General features: G+C 34.6%; 1 protein-coding gene across 2 annotated transcripts in view; it reads right to left on the bottom strand.

Moving 5' to 3' along the window:
- The window catches only part of PDCD10 (programmed cell death 10), a 32,145-nt gene that overhangs the window by 18,487 nt on the left and 1,176 nt on the right, over window positions 1–12,482 (bottom strand). The gene's annotated exons all lie outside the window — the stretch shown is intronic.

The following is a 12,482-nucleotide window of genomic DNA, read 5'->3' as shown; positions in this document are numbered from 1 at the left end:
TACAGATAGTTCTCGTTTAGATACCACAATTGAGACCAGCAACTCGGTTATTATGTGAAGCAGTCACTAAATGAACGCAATTGTGCTTATGATCTCACTATTACTTTCCTTTGCTTTACAGATCTGCAAAGGTCATAAATATAAAAATTGGTTCTAACATTATTTTTTCATCATCTGAATAACTGGAAATGGTCACTAAACAAGACAGTCACTAAATGAGGATTACCTGTATATTTGTCTTCAGACTTCTTAGGTTATCTTTGCTCCCCACCCCCCAACACTTTTGTATTTTTCTTGTTTAATTGTAAGCCAGACAATTAGGCAGCTTCTAAATTTGTATAAACAGGACACATATCAAAACCAATTTACTGAATCAAATACCATCCAATAAACATTTCCCCACTCTCTATTCTTGTAAACATTTTTGCTTCCGCATATATGTATTTTAGAAATTCTTTTTTGTTCTTCTCTTTTTAAAGGTTCTCTTTAATTCCATCCATCTACAACTTTCTTAGATTTCCTCTTAACTTGTTCATTTTTCTTTCATATATTTGATTTTCACTCATTCTGACTATATGACAAAATTAACTCATTTCTTCTGTCACAAGCCATTAGTTATGTATTCCACATTAATTCACCCTTCATTTATTCTTGATCCTAGTACTTGTTTACAACACACACTTCTTATGTACTCCATTTCCACTGTTATTATAATTTTATGGTTCCCTTGGCATACCAAATAACTTCCATATAACAAGTCAGGATAAAACACATTAATCTTATACAAACCATTTTCTTTTTTAATGAACATTTACAATATATGTCATAATATAACACACACTACTTTTCTACCAATATTTGCACCTCTTAAAAGTTCTGCATCCTTTCCCCCTCTTTTGTAAATATTATACCAAAGCACATTAATTTATCTACACTATTCTGTCCGTCTGTCTGACTGTCTATCATTCCATTTTTTTCTGTCAAACATCTTATTCTTGGATGCATTCATATTCATATCCGCTCCATTTTTTAAATGAATCTAACATTTCCTGAAAGCACTCAGGTTCTCAGCCAGCAATATAGTAGAATTTGCATTAAAAATATATATTCATGTCCCTAACCAACATATCCCTGACTTCACTTCAAGCATCCATATCTTGCTCCTTGCTCATCCCTACCATTTACAGGTAACTGAGGTAGTCCTCAGTTAACAACTACCCACTCAGTGACCATTGAAAGTTACACTAAGTTACAGTGAACAAGGGCTCTTACATGGTCCTTGTAGTTGCAGCTGTCAGTTTCTCTACAGTCATATGATTGTGGTTTTGGTACTTGACAACCAGCTTATTTATTTATTAGTTCAATTTATATGCCGCCCTTCTCCGGAGACTCAGGGCGGCTAACAATGCGTTAAGCAATAGCCTTCATACTTTGTATATACCTGCTTAATAGGGCTTTCGCCCTCCCCCCCCCAGCGGTGTTCTTTTTTATACAAAGTCAGCTTATTGCCTCCTCATTTTACCTACCTCGAAAGGATGGAAGGCTGAGTCAACCTTCAGCCTGGCGAGATTCGAACTTGCAGTAATGGCATTCTCCCAATCATGGTGCAGTCTTTACACACTCATTACACACAAGTTGCATAACTATTCCATAAAAAAAATTGTACAGGTCCACCATTCACACCTGCAGCCTTACTCCTTTTCCTCTCCTTGGACACTAAGCATTTATTTCAATTCCATTTTTAATATATCAGTATTATTCCCATGCAAATCTCTTAAATACTTCAGTGTCATCTCAAATTACTTAATCCCTTTTAACTCTCTTATATGCATTTTTCTCACCTATACCTTCTTTCATTTTATTATTCCACTTCTACTATGGAACTTTTAAACTAAATCTTTTCATTCTGTTTGAAACACCTTTCATCTCCCTTTTTTTATACCCAATTTCCATTCATTTTGTTAGATTTTTTTATCATATATTTTCATACATAACTTGTACTTTCTCTTCCTATAATCTTTCTATTTCACTCTAGCTCATTTCACTTTCCTTCCACATCCACCTTTTTCCAGATATCTGCTCTTAATATAATCAACAAAATACTGTCCTACATTCAAAATATTTTAGTTCTTTTGTATCCTTCATTGATTATCTCAATCTTTTTATCAAATCAGTCATGCTTTAAAATATTCATTCCTTTGCTGTGCATACATATAAATGGCTTAGACCACAGATTCAAAACTAACAGATCTTTTTAAAGCAAATACTTTGCTATTCCCCTTATTTCTCCAATGACTTCTTCTGTACCTTCTCATCTCATTCCCAACTATCCATTCATATCCCATAGCAAAATAATTTTTCTTTTGGATTGTACTCACTCTGAACGTTGCCCATAATGCTTTTTAGCAAGACAAAGATATAGATGAGAAGCTATATTAGACCTTTGCCACGTGAAGCAGTTAAAAAGTATTAGAAATTACCACATGAAGACTCACTGTTAACTATGGATTCTCACAAAATTTTTAGGGTCAAGTTCAAAATGCTAATAGAATTTCAGTCACCTCTATCTATAAGTCACCCAACACAAACCTAGAATGTGAAACAAGGGTTTTACTAATCTACAGAAAGCCATGTCTTGTGCATCCTGATTAGATGAAATTGCTTTCCATTCTATAAATGTACTTTCAGAAAAAACTGCAGTGCTAGATAAAAAACATGATTCTTTTAAAAGGTTCTATCCATTTCAGCTATCAATCAAACCACTTGAAATCTCATTTCAAAAAACCTATACAGGACAACAGGGACATAAGTTAGGAAAGAAAAAAAAAAAAGTACTCCCTAGATGACAGCTTCAGCCAGAAAATTCTGTCACAAAGAGCAAAAGAAAAAGGATAGAACTTAGTCTTGAATTTTCCCCAAACTGCCTAAGTTTACTAAGTTAGTAGCATTTGTATTCACAAATGTTCATAAACATCCCATACTGTGAGAAAGGTTTTGGCCATAATAATGCATGAACAGAAGATAGCAATAGCAATAGAAACAGCACTTAGACTTAAATAACGCTCCACAGTGCTTTACAGCACTCTCTGGACGATTTACAATGTCAGCATATTGCTCCCAACAATCTGAGTCCACATTTTATCAACCTTGGAAGGATGAAAGGCTGAGTTAACCTGGAGCCCCGTCAGGATCGAATCCCAGGCTGTGGGCAGAGTTTTGCCTGCAATTCTAACCTCTGCACCATTAGGGCTCCTAAAGATAACTTCAAAATACATGAGCTCTCAACAAATGTTGATTGAGGTAAAACATATAAAGAGGAAGTATGGTTTTGAGAAGGTCACTCATGTCATGAAAATGAAACATTCCATATAGGAACTCTAAATGCCTGGTAGATTAAATTTTTCATCATATCACAGTCATTCACAGAAAAGATGGCCATAATTGGCACAACTTATATTTGTGTGTGTAGCTTTCAAATCATTTGAGATGGTAGCTTTCAAATTATTTGTCTTCAAATTGATAACATTATGCATATCAATATTCCAACTTTGGAATATAAACATGAACTAATGAACTAATAGCATGGGTCCCCAATCTCCAGGCTGTGGCCCATTACCGGCCTTGAGCCCTTCAGAACTGGGCCGTGGAATTGGCAGCCGAGAGTATGTGCAGCCCCACTCATATGAGCAGTGGGCAAGCGTGTGCAAGCACTTCTTGCTGATTTTCCTGCTCGTAAATTCTTTCTAAGATTTTAAAGAATCATTGCCTGGTATGTCTGTAACTGAGTTTTAGAAACAGAACTAGTAATAAATAGGAGCTGAGGTGTCTAGCAGCTATTTTATTTGTTATGAATAGGTCAAGTTACTTTCTATTAGCAAAATGTTTAGTTCTCTAGTCTTTTCAGCAATGATAGCATGTAATTATTAAAGGAAATACACATTAGATATCTTTACTATTAGTTGGTATCTTTAACTGTCCTTAATTCTATTATCTTCATTTCACCAACCTCTAGAGTTCAAGAGATTCTCACCCACAAATATGCCATATGTTATCTTTTAAGTGAATATTAATTATTAGCCTCTGTAACTGGAAAATGGATATAAATAAATTACCTTAGCACGGAATAACATTAACTAAATTGACAAGTGATGCAGCCTGAGATGGCATATGGGATTTGTCTTATTATTATTGCTTTCTATACATAAATTTAAAGGAAGTAATCATATTACTACATGACAGAGGACAAGGAAGATATGCTGCTAAACAAGTTTTCAAGTGATAATTTGAAAATACTGCTTGAAATAATCTATGTAAACTTCTGTACTTCAGTAGTAAAGGTATTTTGAAGAAAAAGAATTCAAGCTGTACAACAATAAATTTAGTGTACAGACAAAAGCCTAAGGAAAGCTACAACAAGGTAATTAACCTTGATGAATTTTCTATGCACTCTCAGCAAGCAAGCCAAAGAGAAAAGCAAATAGAAACTGGCAGTTATATATTTGGCCAAGATATAAACAGCTGCCAAGGCAAGTTGGCATGTAATAGTTCTAAACTTTATTTTGATAGAAATAATCATTTATAAGAAAGTTTGCAGTGGCTAGTTAGAATTTTTGACAATAGTTAAACTTGGAACTCAAAAAATGTATTTAAGTTTAAAATATATGTAAAGAATTCTTAATAGGCATGACATTAGTATCAATAATCATAAAATAATAAATATTAATGAAGTGCATTATTCTATAAAATTGGAAAATTCTAATCAAATTGAACATATGGCCTAAGGACTGTTAACAGCCATTGGCATTCAGACAAATCAGCCATCAATAAATACATAGAAATAAACTATATTTACTGACCATTTAAGAGACAACAAAAAGCTAAGGAAACAAAAAGACCAGAACATATTCTCTCCAGCAGCCAACACCCAGATAAGCAGGGATTAAACCAGACAAGCAATCAAGCTGAAAACAATATTCTAATCAAAAACCACCAAGGGGGGAAAAAAACCACACCTCCACCAAAATTGGCAGGGCAAGCTACTGTATATAAACAGGGAGCAAACCCCATCCTTGTTGGCACTAATTATGTTACCTTATGGCTAATGAAACTTCTGCAAACTAACTAAACTCAGAGAACACCAAGGACTTCACAGTTCAATAATGAGCTACATTTTTATTTTTATTTTTAATCCATTTATTTAGTAATGCAGATACTAAATACTTTTCACATCTGCGGATAAAATAGTTTAAGATACAGATGTGGAATTGTTTTAAACTCCTGACCTGCAGGGTGACAAATGATTACTAGTTTCAGATACAAGCAACATCACAACAAATTTCAAAGGTATCTGGATCTTTTCCGAAATTCCACTTCCAGATTACAGAATTAACAACAAGGAAGTTTATAAAGTAAACTCAAATTCATTGATTCCAGCTTTTCATTCCTAATTCTCTAAATGCCATTATTCTTCGTACGTGAACTGCTTTCCTTCACAACAAAGGAAAGACCACAGTCTAGTCTGTGTTATTTGTCTTGTTCTTCTAGGATCATCAGGTGGCCTTAGTTTGGCTGTTCCTTTGAATTTTTGTTCCTTCTCTAATGCTTATGCTGTGCAAGCCATCATACATGGCCACTCTCCACAATATTTAGTAGGTTTTGAGGACTTAAGTACTGAAGCAGATATTATATTGAGGATGACAAAATATAACTATATATTTATATAGCAATGTTATTGTCTCATGTATCTCTTTAAGATATATAAATGTCAGCATTAAACTCCTAGGTATATGCCGTATTTGTAGACTTGAAATTTGAATCAAAATGAAGATAGTAATTTGTGAAAGAATACTGAAATATTATTTTCAGAAAGAAAGAATACTTTTTACATAGTAAAAAGCCAATTTTTAAAGAATTGGAATCTCAAAAATAGATATTAAGAATCAGATTATTCCATCTAGAAAAAACCATGTGTACAGCATCACATCATCATTATGCCATGCAGAACTTAATTAAAGTTCTTGAAATTCCAGTTCAACAAAAAAAGATGGCAGATTTAAAGGAACCAACCTTCTGGTTATTAGAAAAATGTGAAATAATCATAACTATGCTAGAAATTAACTTTATTTCAAAATTAGCATAATCACTACCAGGCCAAATGAAACATTACAAAGCAAACTACTATATAAGTTTTCAATGCTTTGTTCTGTGTAAACAATGGAATATCATTTAGTAATAGTTTAAGATGGAAGTTGAAAAGGAGCTACAGGTTTTGCATCTATTATTAATTTATTAAACTTAATTATTCGTCCTTAATTGGTTCTGGGAGGTGCAAAGAGTACTAAAAAGGACGAATACCAAACAAACCATGTGACTAAGCATGTGACCCTTTGTTTCAGCCAGGAAGGACTTCCTATTTGTCCCTTTTCCTATGTCAGCATCCTTCCCAGCATGGCCGACTTCCTGTCCCCTGCTTCCTTTTGCAATACATCAAGTACCAAACAAAGAATGTGTATCAGGACATCATTTTCATGTAAAAATGAGTCAAGTACCAAATTCGATGAGTTTTGAAGCAACAGAATACGGAGGTATCACTGTATCAATATTTCTTATTGTTCGTATTTGTATTTTACCACAATAAGATAGCAAAGTAAAACATATATAATAAAATACAGAAACATAGGGATAATATAAACATAGGCTATATAATATAAAGCCCAAGCACAGTTTATGGCCTCTTGTAGGAGGGCTCTCCAAAAATGCTCTCTTTAGATCTTCTAGAAGGTGAACCATGTTGGAGACAGATGAATCTCCAATGGGTGACATTCCAGAGGGCTAACCTGTCCCTGAAAAATAACACTCCTGACCTCCAAAAGAACAGAGGCAATATGCTGCTGCTCCTAACATCAAGGTTAAGCCTGATTCCAGTGGGGACATGTGATTCTGCAGATAGCCAAGCATCAAACTATAAAAAGCTTTGTATTTCTAAGCAACAGGTAACACTAAAAACACTAAAAACAATTGTGAAGATTTAGCAAACTATCCAAATAACTTTTGGCATCCCTCAAAGCTTTGAGCTGTGGGTTTTGATCTGCAGTTACCCAAGACTCTGATTTGGATGTCATACGTAAATTGTGATAAGGCAAATAAAATAATGAAGATAAAGGTTTTTAAAATTACTTTTTCTAAATAAAAATGATAAAAGGCACCATGATCTCAATAAGGCATAGGGTGCAAAATGTTGTATATTTAGGAAAGGAAATCCATCTGTACAAAAATGCCAGCTATTTCAAATGCAAGCATTATTGCATTTAAATTGCTATAACTCTATACATCATTATGATCAGGTCTATATGCAATTTTGAAAGGCATTATAAACTGACAAGTTATAGTTAATCTTATAACTAATTTTATTATTAATTTTTTCCAGATATTTCCTCTATGAGATAGAACTTTTTGTCAATAAGATACAAAACAAAATATAATTAGAACAGAGTTGCGAAGGGAATAATTATCCCAAATCAAAATTCATTTACAACTTTCCAAAAACATATAAAAACTTCAAATATTGTACAGAATGCTATTTACACCAAAGCTAGAAAGCCTGGTACATCCAGATGGTTCATACTTCAATTCCCATTGGCATGGCTAATTGAACGCGACTGAAACCTACAATCCAAAACATCTGGAGGACATCACACAGTGTTTAGGAGTAAACCAGCTTTTTTATGTACTATGTACATATTATTTGGGAATAATAGTCTTATCCACAAATAATAAGGCTTAATAGCCTTACTATTAAAAAGTACTACATATTATTTAAAGCAGGGATCCCTAACCCCCGGTCCTTGGACCAGCACCAAGCTGCGGCCACACAAACAAGCCCCATCCACAGGATGCAGGCAGCACGCGAAACCTCATCCCCTCCGGGCCACAGAAAAACCTCTCTCCATGGAACTGGTCCCTGGTTCCCAAAAGATTGAGGGCCACTGATTTAAAGCATCTTTCTACTTACATTTTTCCAACTAGCTTAATTTGATATGCTACAGTACAAAAAGTCACTACTGCTTCTATGCGAAAATTTTTCTAGAATAATCAGGTTTTCCACAGTCACTTATTATCAGAATTTCTTTTATTGGCTTATTAATGGAGTTGTTTTTTGCCATGAGATGTCCTCTTGTATTTTAATACAGATCTTTTATATTAGAAAAACGAGTAAGGCAGTTACTTGAAAGCCAAATCAAATATGTAATATTTATCATTTTTAAAATGGCCAATTACATATGCTTAGAATGTAGATGTAGAAAAACTATTTTCAGCATCGTATACATTCGTTTTTGGAAATAATTCTATTTGCTTGAAAGACAGGTATGGTACAGAGAATAGCAAGCTGAACCGAGAGACTATAGGTAGCCCTCAATATACGACCACAAGAAGCTCAAAATTTCCATTGCTAAGCAAGACAGCTGTTAAGAAAATTGTACCCCATTTTACTTTTTTTTTTTTGCCATAGTTGTTAAGCAAATCAATGCAGTTATTAAGTGAATCATGTGGTAAAGGAAATCTGGCTTTCCCCACTGATTTTGCTTGTCAGAAGCCAGCTGAGAAGGTTACAAATGATGATCGCATAACACAAGGACACTGCAACTGTCACAAATACATGACAGTTATCAAGCTCCTTGATCACGTGACCATGAGGATCTGCAACATCCTAAATGCGAAAACCAGCCATAAGATTTTTTTTCAATGCCATTATAACTTTGAATGGTCACTAAATGAATGCTTGTACGTCAAAGACTACCTGTACTTCACATTCCAATTCATTTAATAGTATCACCTTCTGTCAATCCTCTCTGCTTACCTATAAACAGAACAAAGGCCTTCTAGGAGTAGATTCTGAACCGTAGAGATTGATTGAGATTAACGGTGGTTATTATGTAAGAGATTGTAATATTAATATTACAATTATTCATAGATACTGTGCCCTTACCACAGTGAGACCTATAGAATCAACAGACAATATCAGCCTTTGCTTTTATCCACAATTCACTAAGTATATCATAACCTCTGAAAAAGTATTAAGCAGGCAATGTATTAGCTATCAACTAACAATGCATTGTACTGCAGCGATAAAAACAAGGTTATAAGGCAAGGTACACTAGATCTGCGAAATAATTTCCAATAATATGTGATGCAATCTCCAAGCTATTTTTATTGAAAAATGGGATAAACATAGTTCAAGTAAATAACTGCATTCAGTTTCTAAGTTTTCAGAGTCCAAAGTTTGAGAATTTTCACCAGTGTTTTAAACTATTTGGATTGCCTGGGCAGCACTGAGTGAAGAGGAATATTCTTTTGCCACATATAAAATATACAGTATAATATAGTTAATGTATGTAAAAAACAAACTTCCTTTAAAAGTCTTGTGGGCTTCATTACTAAATATCTAGGACCAAGGGTTGGACACACCTGTTTTGAACAGTTTAAATTTTCAGGCATTAAATGGTCTGAAAAATGCACGGCTGTATTTAAAATGGAACTAACAATTTTATTCTTCTCAAAATACATTAAGTTACATTTTATAAAAAGTTAAAATTCAGCATAAATTTTAAAGGAAAGTATTTTAACAAATATTTGCTTTATATAATATCTAAGGACACCTGCAACTACATTATTTAGCAACTATAAATTTTAGAATGATGCACAGTTTTACAGTAAAATTGGGTATCATTAAATTATTTTACTATAAAAAATAATATAGTAACCATGCCTATGATTTTCATTACAGGAAAATTATAAGTGATATATGTTTCCTGGAAAAATACACAGAAATATTTACTGCTGTCAGTTTGTATGTCACAGACTTTCAAAAATATAAAGCAGACTAACTTATAACATTAAGTTTTTTCAAATACATTGAAATCTCAAGCAATAATAATATCAGTGATTCCCTCCCCCCCCCCATTTTGAGAGCTTCTTTAAAGCTATATTTTTTAAAAGTGTTGTAGAACAACTTTCTCCTCTTAATACAATGGAAAATTAAACACAGTACTATATGACTTATATAAACAATATTCAATGAAGGGTAGGGATACCATGTTTAGGGTATTTGAACTGGATTAGCACAGTAAGTACTTTCAGAAAGCTATTTGCTTTAGAAAGAGACTACAGAATGACTGGTTAAACCATACTGAACTACAAAACAGATTACCACTTTTAGCCTAGTGATTTGTGCCGAGATGTATAGTTTATTAGTTTGCCATGCACCCCATGTAATTAGACCATAGACCATAGATAAATTCTAGTTTCTTAGTGTAAGTAATTTATATGATTAGATAATTTTATATCTATTTTCTTAATCCTCACTAAAATATCAACAGAAAGGATACAATATGCAATATTTTTTCTTATAATGGTCTAAAGTATTTCACATTCTAGTTTTCAAATTTTTATTTATTTATACCCCACCCTTTATTATTACAAATAACTCAAGGCGATGAATATATCCAACACACCTTCCTCCTGTTTTCCCCACAACCACCACCCTGTGAGGTTAGTTGGACTGAAAGAGAACGACTGGCCCAAAGTCAGCCAGCTGGCTTTCATGCCTAAAGTGGGAGTAGAACTCAAGGTTTCTAGCCCCTCTCCATCTTTCTAGCCTTGATGCCTTAACCACATACCTTGTTTTATTGTGGTTCATTGAGCTTTAAAGACACTGCATTATTTTTTATCAAGACTTTCCACCAACAAAAACGTTACAATTCACTGAAGGCTCCAACAATACTCAGTAGGCATTTTTCAGCAATGAAGTGTTTTAAATTACTTTAGTTAAGATATGTGCATTGCTTTTTTAGATACAATATTATTATACACTTAATAGACTAGAGTATGTATTCATTCATTCATTCATTCATTCATTCATTCATTCATTCCATAAAATGTATTGGCTGCTCACCTTGCCATAAGGTAATTCTGTGTGGCTTACAGTCATAAAAGTATACATATGCATATTTTGCCCATACATATACAATTTAAACATACATAAATTAAAATCAAAAATTAGTGGGAAGGGCAGGAGCATAATGGGGGAAGGTGGGATCTGTTTTTACTAGATCAACCACCTCCACTGTGCTATTCCCAAGCCAACTGTCAGAAACATTTAGGCCTTTATAAAAGGATAGGAGGGTTGGGGCCAACCTCACATTGGAGGGGGAGGGAAATGTTCCAGAGGGCAGGAGCAACAGCAGAGAAGGCCTTCTTCCTGGATCCTGCTAGCTGGAAAAATCAGGCTGATAGGACCCGCAGCATGCCTCCTCTGCTGGTATGGGTGATATACCATACCCAGTGGCCAATCCCAGTGGGGTGAAACAGTCCCTCAAGTAACCTGGACTCTTGCCATGAAGGGCATGGCAATGGACACGAACAATTTGAATTGCACCCAGAAGCAGACTGGCAACCAATGCAGCTCACAGAGCAGTGGTATTACAGGGACCATTACTGGGGCTGCCAAAACTTCCCATACTACCCCACTTGGCACCAGGTGTAGCTTCCAAATGCTCGAGGTATCCCCATGTAGAATGCAATGCAATAATCCAACCGCATAGTGTAGTGTAAAAATAACTTTTATATGCACTGCAAAACCAAAAAAAAAAAATAAAATGCATGTGACTCAGTTTATTGCGATGTAGCTCTGACCTAAATATTTATATTTTCTAACCAGCCACGTTCACATTTTTTATATTCATTACGCCCTTTAGTCTCCCAAGCACAAAGATGGCTGGATGCATTTGAAAGAATGATCAAGGTGAAAATGTCTTCCTTCTGTATACCAAAAATAAAGTCACGTTTTCATGCTTTGGCCATCTATTACATTTGAATGCAGAACCTCCTAGGTTTTTTGAAGAAGACAATATCATTATGACAAGAAAAGTCCTCTCCCATGTCCGATTTTGATACTGTGTAAACATTGCATCCAAGTATAATGGAATAGATACGATCATTGGTTGCAAACCCAAGCACTTCTATACTTGGATCATTAACGTTTCACTCTGACCAACTGGAAACAACTGCAATACATCCAGGATACAGAACAAGGGTCTATGAATGAACATTAACAATGTTAATATACCAACATCAGCATTAGCCTGCACTTCAAGATGCAGGGGGGAAAAATACAATATTTAAACAAAAGCTATTTCAGTGTGTTTCCTTGAAACATACTTCTTCCTGACCAAATGAGAGAAATCCTATACAACTGGACAGCAGGAATCACTCTCTTGAATTATATAATCCCTGAGATCAGGTCATATGACAAGATACCTCGCTATTACTAAGCAGAAACACCAAAGTTTTTCCTCCTGAGCGGCTCCCATTTTTTCCCTTCCTTCCAACAAGCACATCCTTCCAAGAACGGGCATGCATTTTGGGTGTGTGCAGATGCATCATATCATATACACTGCTCCGGTTGAAGTACCTTTTTGTCTTCA

The sequence above is a fragment of the Pantherophis guttatus genome, chromosome 6 (assembly GCF_059756535.1).
Source record: "Pantherophis guttatus breed Tessera chromosome 6, ASM5975653v1, whole genome shotgun sequence".
NCBI classification, from domain to species: domain Eukaryota; kingdom Metazoa; phylum Chordata; class Lepidosauria; order Squamata; family Colubridae; genus Pantherophis; species Pantherophis guttatus.
The sequence above is the reverse complement of the archived record's forward strand: the minus strand, read 5'-3'. Positions and strand labels throughout refer to the sequence as shown.